At 44.2% G+C, this 16598-nt stretch overlaps 1 protein-coding gene across 4 annotated transcripts in view; it reads left to right on the top strand.

The window, feature by feature from the left end:
- ATP6V1C2 (ATPase H+ transporting V1 subunit C2) overlaps positions 1 to 16598 on the top strand; it is a 48659-nt gene that overhangs the window by 4854 nt on the left and 27207 nt on the right. The window lies entirely within an intron of this gene.

Genomic DNA, 16598 nt, shown 5'->3' with positions numbered 1-16598 from the left:
GCGGGGGCTACTCTTTGTTGCGGTGCATGGGCTTCTCATTGCGGTGGCTTCTCTTGTTGCAGAGCATGGGCTCTAGGCACGCGGGCTTCAGTAGTTGTGGAACACAGGCTTCAGTAGTTGTGGCTCGCGGGCTGTAGAGCGCAGGCTCGGTAGTTGTCACACACGGACTTAGTTGCTCTGCGACATGTGGGATCTTCGCGGACCAGGGCTTGAACCCGTGTCCCCTGCATTGGCAGACAGATTCTTAACCACTGCACCACCAGGGAAGCCCCTGCAATTTTTTTAAACTGGCTGCATTACCTTGAATAAATGTAACCTAATTTATTTGAATTTTCTTATTGATGGACATTTACGTTTTCTAGTCTTTTGCTATTACAAACGATGCTGTAATGACTGTCCTTTTTTGTACTTCTTTCTGCCCATGTAGGAGTGGGATAATTAAAAATTGAAACACTGCATCAAGGAGTATTGCATGTAAACATCTACAGATATGTCCATATTACCCCACCATGAATTCGTTCCTATGTGTACTCCCACCAAAAGTGTATGAGGATATTTTAGTCTTCAAATCATTTATTTAAAAAATTATTACAAATCTGGTACATAAACATTGGGAAATATTTATAGATCATAGAAAAGCATAAAAAAGAAAATACAAATCATACGATACAAATCACTTGTAAATATGCCATCCGGAGATAACTGGATATGTTATATTTGTTTTATTTGCAGTACGTACATCCAACTTTTTCTATACATAAGTATTATTTATGCATACATATGTTAATAAAGGTGACTTCATATTATACATATTTTTTAAAATAAATTTATTTATTTATTTTTAGCCACGTTGGAGCTTCGTTGCTGCGCACGGGCTTTCTCTAGTTGCAACGAGCAGGGGCTACTCTTAATTGTGATGCACGGTCTTGTCATTGCGGCGGAACACGGGCTCTAGGCGCGTGGGCTTCAGTAGGTGTGGCGCACGGGCCTAGTTGCTCCGCGGCATGTGGGATCTTCCTGGACCAGGACTAGAACCCACGTCCCCTGCATTGGCAGGCGGATTCTCAAACACTGTGCCACCAGGGAAGTCCCCATATTACACATATTTTGTAACTTGCTTTTCCCTTCGTATCTTGTTCTTTGTTCTTTGGATCTCACCATTACCTAGTCCACTGTAATGTTATACCATATGGATTTGCCATAATTTACCTTTTAGGTAGATTTTAAATAATAATACTTCCTTGTCTTGGTGAAGATGAAACTGTTGTTTAACAAGTGTTTTCACTTGGTTTTAAGAAAAATACAGGTGAGATAGGTGAGGAAAGAGACTTCAGGGGCCAAGGCATACACCTACCAATCTGCATGACCAGGGGAGACCACGGTTTGACTGCCTGACCCTAAATAGAGGGTTTCCTATTTTCAGGGCCTGTGGACATGTGCTTTTTACCTTCTCAGTGGAATGGTGATGTGCATGCTACTGCCTTTTCTGATGCATTTTTATGGAAATTGTATAATTAGGAGTTCTAGTGATCATACTTTGAGGTTTCTAATCTGCAGCTTGGTGCCATGGGCTAGAAATTAAGTTTTCTGTGCTCCAGTTGCTGTTCAGCCACCCATTGCCTAAGAATAAAAAGAATCCTTTATTAGTAACGGTTTGCTCTATGTGGGATGTTGGACTAACCACATAAAGGCAATCCTAATCACCAAGCAGTTTGTAGCTCACAGTCCTTGAGAAAGAAACCTAACCTTCACCTTTCTCATCTGTGAAATGGGACAGTAGTGATCATCTCTGTGCTTTCAGGGAAGAATGAAGGGGAGTGAAATCATGTTGAATCAAGAATGAGCAAATCCCAGGAAGTGTTCTATGAGAAACTAACATCCAAGAAAAAGTGGCTTGATGCCTAAATATTAGCTCCTTTCTTAGGCTGCTCTGCCCCATGGGGAGGTGGGTCTAACAGATACCGTGGAGGCCAGCCCACTGTCCTGGGCCGGAGATGCCTTTCCTCGGCAGCCCTGACAAACCACAGGAGGAGGCTATGCAGTGAGGTGCAGCAGTGTTGGCTTCCGGGGAGTGAATTGTTAAAAAAAAAAAAAAAAAAAAAGTGTGAATTGTTCTCAGGCCTGCTGCAGAAATGACAGCTAGTCAGCATTTTTATTTTTCTAGACCTTTCTAGACCTTTCTTTGCTACCAATTTTCTTCCCTGGTGCAAGTCCTTAACCTCTTTCTTATTCACCAAAGCCCCCTCTACCTCTAATAAAATTCTGTGATCTTGGATTATTATCACTTCCACTTTACTTTTTTGTTTGTTTCTTTGTTTTTTTTCAGTAAGCATTTGTGTTTTGTCCCATACCTGTCGGTTGCACAAGTTACTTGTGTTTAAGAAAATGCGTGAGTAAGCCAAATTAAGGCTGTAATTGTGAAACAGATAACACCCGAATGAATTAAAGAGTTTTTTGTTTTTTTTTTTAAACAGGGTGAGGTATGGAAGAATGAAAATCACTGTGCATTGTTTTATTTTTTCCTTGTGGCTGTATATTCCCAAGAGCCTTCCTCTCAGGGGGAGAAGAAAAGGGGTGTGGTCTGAACACGCTGAAATTCTTATTTCTAGCATTTATCTAGTCTAGGGGTCAGATAACTTTTGTTTGGGGGTTAATGCTGGAGCTTGGGGTAAAATAATGGGATACACTAATAAAATACAGAGATCAGCTTCAGTTAAAAGTACGCAGGTGTTATTGGATAAATAAATGCTAGCTGGGTATGTAACCCGGGCAGCATAAACCTGTCAACCCTGCTACTGGCCAGGAGAACAGAGAAGGATCAGGAGTTTTCAAGGTGTATTGTTTCCACATCCTTTTATTATTTATTTACTGGGTGCACTAGAGTGTTTTTCCACATAGCTGGAAGGCAGCTTTTGCTTACTGGAGCCTTCCTTTTGTTATTGATTTATTCCCCCATGCTGTCTTTGGTAATTTACTCTGTATTTGCACTGTAATTAAGGAACTTTTGAGAAACCAAATGATTTTACCTTTAGAAGAGCCCTCCCTCCCTTTTTTTTTTTTTCTCTTCTACATTTGCGTCCTTCCCAGTATCTTAGCCTGTTTTCAGTGCTGGTTAAAATATTACATTTCACTGGCGCTTGGGCTGTCAGAGGCACCTCATGAGTTTCTCTGGTACTTTGGCGACCGTCAGCTGCCCCTGAGTGCATTACCTGGCTTGCGGAATAGCTGGTGGCTTTTCTTTATCCACGTGGCTCCGTGAAGTTGACTGAGGGTTGGCCGATCAAAGATTCCATATCCAAGTGTGGCTGTCTGCTTAGTGATGCAAGTCTTAGGAAGTCGGTTCTTCTAAGGGCATTCTAAAGAGAAGCAAAACTATAATTAAAAAAAAATTACCCAAGCTTCTCTTCTCTGTCACTGCAAGAACATCAGGATGAGATTACCTGCATTGACGCAGTTTAGAGTCACTGGAGAAATGTCAGCCGAATGCCTGTTTATGTGTGCTGTGAGTCCTCAGGGCTGCTTGGTAGTCCCGCTGTGTGTGCGCTGACCTCCTGCTCTCTGGAATGACTAATTTTCCCTATACCCCACTCGCCCCTGTTATCACCTGCTAATCCTGTTCAGCTCCCCCAGACTCTCCTCTCACCCACACCCCCTGCCTGCGGACTTGCTGATGGACCCTCCTAGGACAACTGAGTGTGCCCGCTTCTTCATAGCACCCTCCATGGTGGCCTTGTACATGTTCTTATGGGATCGTTTGGTGACTGTCTGTCTTCCCAGCTAGACTGTAAGCTCCAGAAGACCAGCCGAATGAATGAACGGAAGAAAGAATCCTGGAATATTAGAGCTAAACGGGTCCTTAGAGATCTAATCGAACTCCTTCATGTTCTAGATGAGGAAACATGCCCAGAGAGAAGTTCCTAGAAAGAGCTGGGTGGGCTGGGGGCAGTGGAGGGGGAATAGACCCTTGAACCAGATTCACTAATTCACCCATGTGTCCATCTGTGCCTACCCTTCCTCTCAGTGGCTCCCACCAGAGCCAACAGGATGCTTAATAGTATTTTTTAATACAGACCTTGAAAGGTGTCTTACTTGTGTTTTATTCATTGCTCAGATAATTATTGTTGACACTTTAAAAAAGTAATATATTTACACATTTAAAAAAATCAAATGGTATAAAAAGGTACAAAAAGAAAATTGAAAGTTCCACTTTCACCCCAGTCGCTCTCCCCATAGGTAGCCATTATTAGGGTTTTGTGTGATTTCTTCCCTGGTGAAAAAAGACAAAATGAAACACACACACACACACACACACACACACGCATGCACATTCATGATCCAACCCAATATTTACAAATTTTATTTTGAGATATCTACTTAGCACAAACAGATTTGCAAAGATCCTATTCAGGATTCATTTCGGATTGCACTGAAATTAGTGGAGATTAACATTCTTAAAACTTTGAGTGTTTCCATGAGCATCGTTCATCTTTCAATTGACTTAGTTCTTTTTCTTTGTTCCTCTGGTAAAGCTTTAATGGTCTATTCAGAAGGTCCTGCAAAATATCTTATTTTTTCCCAAGTGTTACAGTTTTTATTTTGTTGCTATTGTAAATGAGATCTTTTCTTTAAATGCTTATTGTTTGTAAATAGGGATTTTTCACATTAACTTAACGACGTGACAACTTATGGAATTTCCTTGTTGTTTCTAATGATTTTTCAGCTTATTTTCTAAGGTTTTTAGGCATGTGATCATATTGTCTGTAAATGACAGTTTTCCCTGCTTTTCTCTCATTTTGTTTTCTTGCTTAATTGCAGAGGGTAGTAGCCCAGAAAAATGTTTAAGTTCTCAGTGATGGTAGTGGACATGGTATTCTCGTTCCTGCCTTTAATTCCGATGATTTTAGTGGCTCACCATTAAATATCATTGAGCTCTTGTTTTTAAATATACTATTATCATGCTAAGGAAGTATCTGTTTCTGTTTTACTAAGTTTATCTGGAATAAGTATTGTAATTGTTTTCAGATTCCTTTTGTGGCATATAACGAATTGGTCCTATGTTGTTTCTTTCTTTTTCCTTGACCTTAATATGGTATATTTATTAATAGATATCATAATTACTGAATCATCCTTGCATTCCAAGGAGAAACCCTATTGGGGATGTTGAACTCTGTTTGCTAAGGTTGTAAGATTTTGCATCAGTAATCATGAACGACAGCAATACTAACATCGTAATGTTATCATAACAGGGCTTCCCTGGTTGTGCAGTGGTTGAGAGTCCACCTGCCGATGCAGGGGACATGCGTTCGTGCCCCGGTCCGGGAAGATCCCACATGCCACGGAGCGGCTGGGCCCGTGAGCCATGGCCGCTGAGCCTGTGCATCCAGAGCCTGTGCTCCGCAGAGAGAGAGGCCACAACAGTGAGAGGCCCGCGTACCGCAAAAAAAAAATTATAATAAATAATAATAATAATGTTATCATAACATAGTGATAGTTAACATTTATTGAATGCCTATTCTGTGACAGCCCAGAGATTTCAATAACTGATGAAGCTAAAGTTAGAGGCCAGGGAGTCTGGCTGCAGAGTCCTCATTCTTTTTTCTTTTTTTCTTTTTGAATCTCATTCCTTTATTCTAGCTCAAGCTTTGTCTCCTGAAATGTAACCCTTTGATTTTTTTTTAACATCTTTATTGGGTATAATTGCTTTACAATGGTGTGTTAGTTTCTGCCAGAGTCCTCATTCTTTTTTTTTTTTTTTTTTTTTTTTGCGGTACGCGGGCCTCTCACTGTTGTGGCCTCTCCCGTTGCGGAGCACAGGCTCCGGACGCGCAGGCTCAGCGGCCATGGCTCACGGGCCCAGCTGCTCCGCGGCATGTGGGATCTTCCCTGACCGGGGCACGAACCCATGTCCCCTGCATCGGCAGGCGGACTCTCAACCACTGCACCACCAGGGAAGCCCTTAAATGCTTTTTTAAATTTCTGGGCTGTTGAGTTTTTTTGTTGTTTCTGTTTTCGTTTTTCACTTCTAATTCTATTGCTTTGTTGTTAGAGAATAAAATAAGTGCTATTTCTACCTTTGGGAATTTGAAGTTTTCTTTGCTGCTTTTTCTAAGTGTTGCATGGGTGCCTGAGATGGGTGTGGTCTCTTGTTTTCATTGTATAGAGTTGATATATGTCTGTTGGAGCCACAGTATCAATGACTTTCATATCTGCTGGGTCCATGTTTCTAATCTTGATGCACTTTGCTGCTCTTACTGCTGGATCATAAAGGTCTGTGACAGTTATGACTCCACTGAGGGTCGCCCCTGGATGTTCTCTAGAGTCTCTGTTATATTGTTCCCTGTCTTGAGTCCACACCACCTGCTGGTTGTCACGTCCCTGTTTTGCTAGGGGCTATTCTTTGGTAGCCCGTTGTATGCCAGGCACTGTATTAGGCGCCTTCCGTTTCTCTATTTCCTCATGAGATCTTCACCACAGTCCCAGGAACTGGGTGACTATCCCCACGTTCTAGATGAGAAGATTGATGTTCTCAGAGTTAAGTCACTGTGCAGGATCATAACTGATGTGTGTCAGGCCTTCACTGGTCCCCCTGCTTCTCTCCCTTTCTGGCAGATGGCGGTTAACTTCTTTCCCGCCCGCCCTGCCTTCATCCCCTCCTTCAAGCCCTGCTGGGATAGTCTCTGCTTTGACAGCCCCCAACCAGCTCCAGCAGTTCTCACCAAAGCAGAAGTCCCACCTGCAGGGAAGGAGGGGGTGTTGATTTCTGTGCAGGAGGCAACAGGCCAGCGCCAGCCTCAGGCAACATTGTGAAACTCAGGGAGTGATTCTTTGGAGGCTAAATTTAGTATCGAGCCCCTCTTTTTTATTTATTTATTTTCTTTATTTTTTTGGCTGCGTCAGGTCTTGTTGCGGCCCGCGGGCTTCTCTCTAGCTGTGGCGTGCGGGTTTTCTCTTCTCTAGTTGAGGCGCACGAGCTCAGTAGTTGTGGTGCGCAGGCTTAGTTGCCCTGCCGCATGTGGGATCTTAGCTCCCCGACCAGGGATCAAACACGCGTCCGCTGAATTGGAAGGCGGATTCTTTACCACTGGACCACCAGGGAAGTCCCCCCTTCCATTTTAGACCTGGATCAGCTCCTGGGAGCCATGGCTCCACTGTTCTCCAGACCTCAGCCCAGTCCTGTCCACACAGCACCCTTCACGCCTTACATAGATGGCAGCCACTTAGACTTATTTTCAGAGGCTTAAGGGGCAGCTTTAAATGGTTCTTTTTTGGCATTCGCTTTATGTCCGAAATTAATATCATTCTCAACGGACAGCTTATATGTTTCCATTCTCCTCTTACATGGTCTTTCCCACCTCAGTCAAAGGCTCCCGGGGCCCAGGCACAGAGCAAACGGTCTGGGCCCCTCCTTCCTGACCCTCCACTTGAGACCCCAGTGAGGACTGAGCCCGGTGGCCTCCGCCTGCCAAACCTGTCCCGTTTCCGTCCACTTCCCTGCCTTCATCCAAACCACCTTCTTCTCATTCTGTATTTTTGCACCGAACTCCTGACCCAGGCCCCCCACCTGCCAACTCACCTTCGAAGGGTGGGCCCCCTGTTGTCATCCCATCTCAGTTGGAATGTCACCCCCTCCAGAGGCCTTCTGTGGACTAGCCGCCAGCCAAGCCCCTCTAGGTCACCCTGTTTTAATTCTCTGCCTTCCACACACCACTGTTTAACACTCTCCTTGTTTGTCTTTGTGTGTCTCTTGTAGAATATATGCCCCAAGGAAACAGGGACAGTATTTCTGTGCGCAGCTCCTAGAGCAGTGCCTGGCTCAGAGTGTGTGCTGAATTCATATTTACTGGGTACACGTCCATCTCACAGCAGTGGGCCTCCTCTTCTAGCACCTGTACCATCTCCTGGGGAACTTAAAAAAATTACAGGTCCTGGGGCACCACCTCCAGGGATGCTGATGGGGTCCGGTTGGGGCAGGGCCTAGGAATCTGCATTTTAAACGGGACCTCTGGGTGATCCTGAGGCAGGTGGGCTTCCGACTTTGAGGACCGGTGTTAGTAATAGCACTTACACAGCTATTTAGCCCACTGGATCCTAACGTACTTCTAGGAAGTATGTCTTAAGGCCAGGGATTCTAAATTTATATTTAAAAACTTACAACAAAGTTTTTTGTACTTGTTTTTGTGTGTGTGTGTGTGTGTGTGTGGTTTTTTGTTTGTTTGTTTGTGAACAGGTAATACATTCACATGCATCAAAGATAAAAACAATATAAAAGGCTCCACATGAGAAGTTTCCCTTATCCTCTCCCCATCCAACTCCCTCCTCAGTCCCCACTTAGGAAGTTGCTTGTATGAATTGCTTGGATACATTTCTGGTCCTTCTTTATGCAAATACAGGCAAATTCCAGCATAGATTTTTATTTCTCCCCTTTTCAAATACAAAGTAGTAATCCACATGTTTAGCATCTTGCTTCTTTTTCACTTAACAATATATCCTGGGAGATTTTCCCCGTCAGTACATAGAGAGCCTTCTTGGTTTTAAGCTACCTTGCGTTCCACATGGGGGAGGTATCATAGTTTATTAACCAGCCCTAGAAGTGGACACTTGGCTTATGTACTTTTATGGGGAAGGGGGCCGTTACCAACAGTGCTACAGGGTGTAATCTTGCTCCAACATCATTCCTTTGCACATATAATTGTGCAGGTGTATCTGCAGGATGAATTCTCAGAAGCAAATTGCTGGATCCCGGGGTCATATGCCTTTGTAATTTTAATGGATGTTGTCAGATTTCTCTGACCATTTTGCATTTCCACTAGCAATGAAATTAAGGAGTCCCCATTTTCCTACAATCTTTCTAATCAAGTATGCTGTCAAATTTGGGGGGGTTTTATGAACCTGATAGGTAAGAAACGGTACCTCAGTGTAGTGTAGGCATTTTTTTTTTTTTTGCGGTACGCGGGCCTCTCACCATTGTGGCTTCTCCCATTGCGGAGCACAGGCTCTGGACGCGCAGGCTCAGCGGCCATGGCTCACGGGCCCAGCCACTTCGCGGCATGTGGGATCTTCTCGGACCAGGGCTCGAACCCGTGTCCCCTGCATTGGCAGGCAGATTCTTAACCACTGAGCCACCAGGGAAGTCCTAGTACTTTTATATAAATGGAATGATATAGTATGTACTTTTTTGGTTTGGTTTTTCCATTCTGTATCATTATTTGAGATTTATCGATGTTGTGGTGTGTATATTAATAGTTTTTTTTTTTTTTTTTTTTTTACTGCCGAGTAGTATTCCGTTTTATGGGTAAGCCACAATTTATTCACCCATCAGAGGACATTTAGATGGTTTCCAGTTTCGGACTATTTAAGTTGTTATGAATGTCCATGTACCGTTTTTGTATTGACATAGCTTTCATTTCTCTTGGGTAAATACCTGTTCCTTGAGGCAGCTAGGCTCCTGATACCCGAAGTGTGATTGCATACCTCCCCTTTGACCCTCAGACCTTTGCATTGCTTCCTGACCCTGTGGGATGGTAGTGGCTTAGATGAGGGCCAGATTAGGACCCTCTAAAGCATGGGGTCCCAGGGCACGGCCCTCTTGCCATGGACTAAGCTTGATATTACAGCTGCATTGAGTACTACTATTTTGTAGACATAAGGGCTACTGATTTTTTTTTTTTTTTTTTTTTTGGCCGCCCTGTGGCCTGCGGGATCTTAGTTCCCTGACCAGGGATTGAACCCTGTCCCCCTGTAGTGGAAGCGCAGAGTCCTAATCACTGGACTGCCAGGAATTCCCAGGAATACTGATTTTTTTTTTTTTTTAAAGAAATGCCCCTTCTTTGAAAAGTTCGCATTCTGGGCGACGAGGCAGCAGGGTAAAGCAAACGTCTGGATCCTGTCGGTGGCGCGTGAGGGGAGCAGGAAAGACCGGGGACCGTGGTGGCTCTGAGGAGCATTGGGCTGATTTCTTGCTTCACATCCTAAGGCGCTTATCCAGCGAGCCAGCCAGGATTTGCTGAGCGTCTGTGTGTTTTCTAGGAGCCACTAGATGTTTGCTTGAGCTGATGATAGCTCAATTAATAAATTTTCCGAGATCTGTTTGTTTAGTGGTGACCAGATGAGGAAACCAGCACTTCAGCAGTGTGATAATTTATATGATGGAGGGAGGGTCCTGGTGTAAGCCCCCCTGAGGGCAACAACTGTGGTCTGTTTGTTCACTGCCGTTTCCCATAACATCGCCTGGTGCATAACGGATACAGTATGTTTTTGCTGAGTGCGGGAAGCAATGATTTTTTTTTTTAATGGTAGTTCTTTTTTTTTTTTTTTTTTTGAGGTACAGTTGATTTGCAGTGTTGCGTTAGTTTCAGGTGTGCAGCAGAGGAAGCAACGTGTTGTGGGTGGAGGTGTTCTCCAACGCTCTGTTGTACAATATTTGTTAGGGTTGAGTTGCCTTGAGGAGGGGGCACTTGGGCTGTTATAAAGGGTGAGTAGCATCCAGGTAGCTTCAGAAGGCTGGCCTGGGAAGGGCAAGGAAAGGGGAAGAGGGTGGAGAAAGAGGAGGCCGGACAGGGAGGGGTGTTCCTTGTAAACTCTGCTAAGGAGTTGGAACGTCACTATTTGAACTTCTTGGGAAACCAATGCTAGAGTAGAAGCAATACTGATGGCATGCTGAGATGTGTATTTTTAGAGATCCCTCTGGCTGCCATGGGAGGGAGGGGCAGGAGGAAGCCAGACTGGGAGAGGCAAGGAAAGCACAGAGGAGGCTGTTGAGGGAAACCTGGACAAAAATGGCATGACCTGCCTAGGACAGCGACCCAGGGCAGGGCCTGGACAGATTTCTGGTCACTGTAAAATATAGTGGTGATGGGAAAAAAGGGCGTGGAGCCAAGGAGCTTTGGGGGAGCTGGCGACATCCAGCATAAATGACCAGACCAGTCCTTGACACTCTCCACGCTGGGTCTCCACCCTCGAAGCCAGCAAAAAGGCTGAGACATTTTTTTTTTTTTATAAAATTGAGATATATCGGGCTTCCCTGGTGGCGCAGTGGTTGGGAGTCCGCCTGCTGGTGCAGGGGACGTGGGTTCGTGCCCCGGTCTGGGAGGATCCCACATGCCGCGGAGTGGCTGGGCCCGTGAGCCATGGCCGTTGAGCCTGCGTGTCTGGAGCCTGTGCTCCGCAATGGGAGAGGCCACGGCAGTGAGAGGCCCGCGTACCGCATAAAAAAAAAAAAAAAAAAAAAAAAAAAAAAAAAAAAATTGAGATATAATTCAACACTGCAGTATTCATCCCCTTAATGTATAAAATTCATTTGTCTCTAGTATATTTACAAAGTAGCCCAGCCATTGCCACTACCTAATTCTAGAATGGTGTCATCATCCCCAAAGGCTGATTGGTACCCATTGCCGTCCCCTCCCAAGGGGCACCAAGCTGTCCTAGAGGCCTAGTTTTCGTCCTGGTCAGCTCCCAAGGAGCTGTGTGACCTCAGGCAAGTCCCCACCTTGCCTTGGTCCCTGAAGGCCCTTCCAGCTGTGACCCCATATGGTGATTCTGGGTGGGTACATTATGTTATGGTCATACTTCCATGGCTCTAAAGTAATGCTAAAGATTTTTTAATGGCTGGGGTGGGGGGCTTGTTTCGTTTTATTTTTTATGGTAATAAAACACAGATGATTCTACTATAATTAACACCCTAATTAGCATCTTAGCATAAATCTTTGTCTTCATTTTTGGTTACCTCCTGAAGTTGCACTTCCGAAAGTGAAATTACAGGTTCAAAGGATGTAGAAATATTTAAAGTTGCTTGTACGCATTACTAAATCGTTTTCCAACGAGGTTGCAAGAACGTGCTGTTTCATCAGACCCTCATCGATTCAGTGCCTTTAAAAAACGTTGTTCATGTCCCTGGCAAAATGAAAATGATGTATGGTTGTGTGAATGTGGATTTCTTGGCTCACCAGCATGAGCAAGCACACTTTCGGGTGTTCCTGAGTCACCTGTCATCCCATTTTGTGATCTGCCATTTCTGACCTTGACCCCTCCATCCCCTGGGAAGGCTGCGGGTGGTACCACTCTGGTGGCACCCTTCACCTGTGAGCCCTGGGGCCCCTGCCGTTGGGCGTGGTGACCGGGCTGCTTGGTGGGTTGACTTTTGGCAAACTTTCCAGAACGTAGACAAATGTGTGCTGATGCTTAGGGGACTAACTGCCCGGTTATTCCTAAAAGACACCAGAGCATTTCAGTACCACTTCAGAACAAGTAGCCTTCCTCTCCTCCACGTTCCACTAGGGGGCAAATTTTCTCTTGGGGTAGGTTGGCTTTTTAAAAATTTTTATTTTGGTGGTGGCATGTGGGATCTTAGTTCCCCAACCAGGGATCGAACCCATGCCCCCTGCAGTGGAAGCACAGAGTCCTAACCACTGGAGCACCAGGGAAGTCCCGGCAGGTTGGCTTTTTGGAGAGGAGCAAGAATTTCTATGCTGTGTTGTGGGCAAGTTGAGCTGCACAAAGCCAACCTAACCAGAACCAGTTCCGTTCTGAGTGACGGTGGCAGGGGGTGGGGTTACTTAACTGAGTGGCATTCCTCTAAAGGTGGAAATATTTGTCTGTTTCTGATATATATATATATATATATATATATATATATATATTCTTTTTCAGATTCTTTTCCATTATAGGTTATTATAATGGTGATTATAGGTTATTCAATAAGATATTGAATATAGTTCCCTGTGTTTTACAGTAGGCCCATGTTGTTTATCTATTTTATGTATAGTAGTAAGTGTATATTAATCCCAAACTCCTAATTTATCTTTCCCCTCCCCACCCCGTTGTCCCCTTTGGTAACCATAAGTTCGTTTTCTATGTCTGAGAGTCAGTTTCTGTTTCGTAAATAAGTTCATTTGTATCATTTTTTAAGACTTCACATATAAGTCTTTCTCTATCTGACTTGCTTCACTTAATATGATAATCTCTAGGTCCATCCATGTTGCTGCAAAAGGCATTATTTCATTCTTTTTCATGGCTGAGTAATATTCCATTGTATATATGTACCATGTCTTCTTTATTCACTCACCTGTCGATGGACATTTGGGTTTGTTTCCATGTTTTGGCTATGGTACACAGTGCTGCTATGAACAATGGGGTGGATGTATCTTTTCTAACTAGAGTTTTCTCTGGATATATGCCCAGTAGTGGGATTGCTGGTAGTTCTATTTTATGGTAGTTCTATTTTTAGTTTTTTAAGGAACCTCCATACTGTTCTGCACAGTGGCTGTATCAATTTACATTCCCACCAACAGTGTAGGAGGTTTCCTTTTTCTCCACACCCTCTCCAGCATTTATTATTTGTCGACTTTTTCATGATGGTCATTCTGACCGGTGTGAGGTGATACCTCATTGTAGTTTTGATTTGCAATTCTCACATAATTAGTGATATTGAGCATGTTTTCATATGCCTGTTGGCCATCAACAATTTTTTTTAATGAGGTAAAATGTACATACAGTGAAATGTGTACATCTTGAATGAACAGGTTGATGAATTTTGTTGGGTGCCTCAGTGTAACCAAACCCCAATCAAGGTTACACACCATCTGCAGTTTGCTTTTTTAATTAAAAATATGATTTCTATATCTTACCTTGTGGGTTAGTATAAGCTTTTGTGTTAGAGGAGGGAGCCAGAGTTTAGTTCAGACAAGCACTGAAGAGCATGGCTTTGGAGTCATGTAGATCTGGGCTCAACTTCTGCTCTGACACTTATAACTCACTGTAGGGTGACTTTTAGCTCTTTAAGTCTTAATTTTTTCATCTTCTGAGTGGGGATGTTACCTAGCTCAAAAGAGCATCTCAAGAATTGAGTCCCCAAAACACCTAAGAGCCCTTACAAATCTATGTTTTTTAAAAAAAAAAAAATGTTGAGAAACCAGTGAAAGATATGAACACTCTATTACCAGAAGAAAATAGCCATCGGTAGAGTCTAATAAACCTATCAAAAGATGTCCAGCCTCATCGATGATCAAACAGATGCAAGTCGGAGCACCAGTGAGATAGAACTTTTCAGCTATCAGATTGGCAGGGATTAAAAAGATCCATAATTCATCACGTTGGCGAGGATTTAGGAGGCAGGCACTCTCATCCATTGTTGGTGGGAGGGTACATTGGCTCTGTATACTTGGCGGATAATTTGGCCTTATCTGTTAAAATTGCAAATGCTCACACCCTGTATTCCAGTAGTTACTCCTCTGCAAGTTATCCTACATATGTGTCTGCACGAATGGGCAAAATATGCGTTTTGTTGCAAAATCATTCAAAGCGTAAACAACCCAAATGTTCAGTCGAGAGAATTAGTTATGATACAACCTTGCAATGAAATGCTATGCAGTCAATGAAAGGAATGAGGAAGCTCTACCGTGACGTGTAAAGGTTTTCACAATGAACTGTAAAGGGAAAAAAGTAAATTTAAAACAGTGTCTAGACCCTTAGATTCCTTTCAATGAGAAAAATGTTCTGATTTTGTCATACCACAATTCACGGATGACTGTAGTTAATGATCACAGTAAGTCAGGGAATTTTTGTTATGTGCAACAAGCAATTTTTCCAGCAATTAAGCTTCGTCAGACCGTGCTATTCTGAGATGTTCCGTGGTGGTGTACACACCTAGGGGCAGGTGTGCCGCCATGCTTGTTATAGTTACACATTTCTTGGAGGCTAGAATTGGGAACAGCAAAGAGTCATTAACAGAATGACGAGGGAGTTCTGCTTTTAGGCCGATTAGGAAGGAAGCATGTGTGTTATTTAGGTGCTATGACATTCATTTATTCATTCAGCAAACATTTCCTGAACAGCTGCTGTGCTTCAGGCATTGCCATTGGGGCTGCAGTTACTACTTCCTTCATGTAAAGAAATTACTCGGAATATGACAGAGGATATGGTAATAAGAGACAGCCACCTGCATGTGTCACTATAATAATGATAAAGAGGATCCCTTGACAGCATTAGAAAGAAGCTCTCAGAGCAGGGGCTGCTCTGTGCATAGCATCTAGGTTCACAGCACTCTCATCCGTGCTTGGCACACAGTTGATTAATGTCTGGAATTTGCTAAATGAATGAGTGAATGAACAAATGAATTTATAGGGTCAGGGTTCTAACAAATAACAGAAGACACACTCCAATTAGGATGATTTGAGAAAGGTCTATTCATAAAGGAGCATATATAGTTGTATGAGGGCTGTTGAGAAGCACAAGGAAGGGTACAGGAACCCAGGTAGACTCAGAGAGGTTGCCACACCCCTAGGCTATAGGAGATGAGGGGAGATAGGTTACTGGAACTGGGAGGGAAAGAGATTTGTACCCCCTACCCCTGCCCTCACGGTCTCCTATCGAATCTGAATCTACTGGGGAGCCAGAGGGCAGAGAGCCCAGACGCCTCCATCAGGCTGCTGGGAGCTCATCTGAAGGTACCTACCACAAGCTCCCGGGGGCCTGGTTCCTTTTTTTTTTTTTTGCAGTACGTGGGCCTCTCACTGTTGTGGCCTCTCCCGTTGCGGAGCACAGGCTCTGGACGCGCAGGCTCAGCGGCCATGGCTCACGGGCCCAGCCGCTCCGCGGCATGTGGGATCTTCCCGGACCGGGGCACGAGCCCGTGTCCCCTGCATCGGCAGGCGGACTCTCAACCACTGAGCCACCAGGGAAGCCCGGGCCTGGTTCTTGATATGCATTGCACCGAACTCTGTGAGATGAGCAACATCACCCCCATTTTGCCAAGGAAACAGAATGAGATTAGCTAGGTAACTTGCCCCAGTTGTCATTAGTAAGATGCAGAACTACTATCCTAAGAAATGCCAACACATTTGTGATTTGAGCCCAGGTGGCCTAGAGCCTTGGGGTTCACAGACAAACTGGGTAGTTGGGAGGCAAATTACTCCTCTGGGCCACAGTCTCCCATCTGTAAAATGGGATCTTAATCATCACAAAAATTCGAGAGGTTTTGGATGATTCAATAACAGTGATAGAGGACTTGGTAAACAAAAGAGAACCTCAACTTAATATAAACTGTGGAAGTGTTAAGTATTTGGAAATATGCCAAAATGCAAAGCATGTGTTTCCTTTTGGGTGGGAGAGTGTGGTGGTTCATTTTTTAAAATTAATTAATTAATTAATTATATTTATTCTTGGCTGCATTGGGTCTTTGTTGCTGCACGCAGGCTTTCTCTAGTTACGGCGAGCGGGGGCTACTGTTCATTGCAGTGCTCGGGCTTCTCATTGCGGTGACTTCTCTTGTTGCGGAGCACGGGCTCTAGGCACGTGGGCTTCAGTAGTTGTGGCACGTGGGCTCAGTAGTTGTGGCTCGCAGGCTCTAGAGCACAGGCTCAGTAGTTGTGGCGCATGGGCTCAGTAGTTGTGGTGCACGGGCTCAATTGCTCCACGACATGTGGGATCTTCCCAGACCAGGGCTCGAACCTGTGCCCCTGCATCGGCAGGTGGACTCTCAACCACTGCGCCACCAGGGAAGCCCATTAATTACTTTATACTTGTAGTTTTCAGGTCATGGTCACGAACATACATTAGTTAGATCCAAAAACAAGTTGCTCTCCCTGCCTGCTCTGTCACTTTTT

Source organism: Mesoplodon bidens (assembly GCF_964165515.1).
Source record: "Mesoplodon bidens genome assembly, chromosome: 14".
Taxonomy (NCBI): Eukaryota; Metazoa; Chordata; class Mammalia; order Artiodactyla; family Ziphiidae; genus Mesoplodon; species Mesoplodon bidens.
This window is presented reverse-complemented; position numbering and strand designations above follow the sequence as displayed.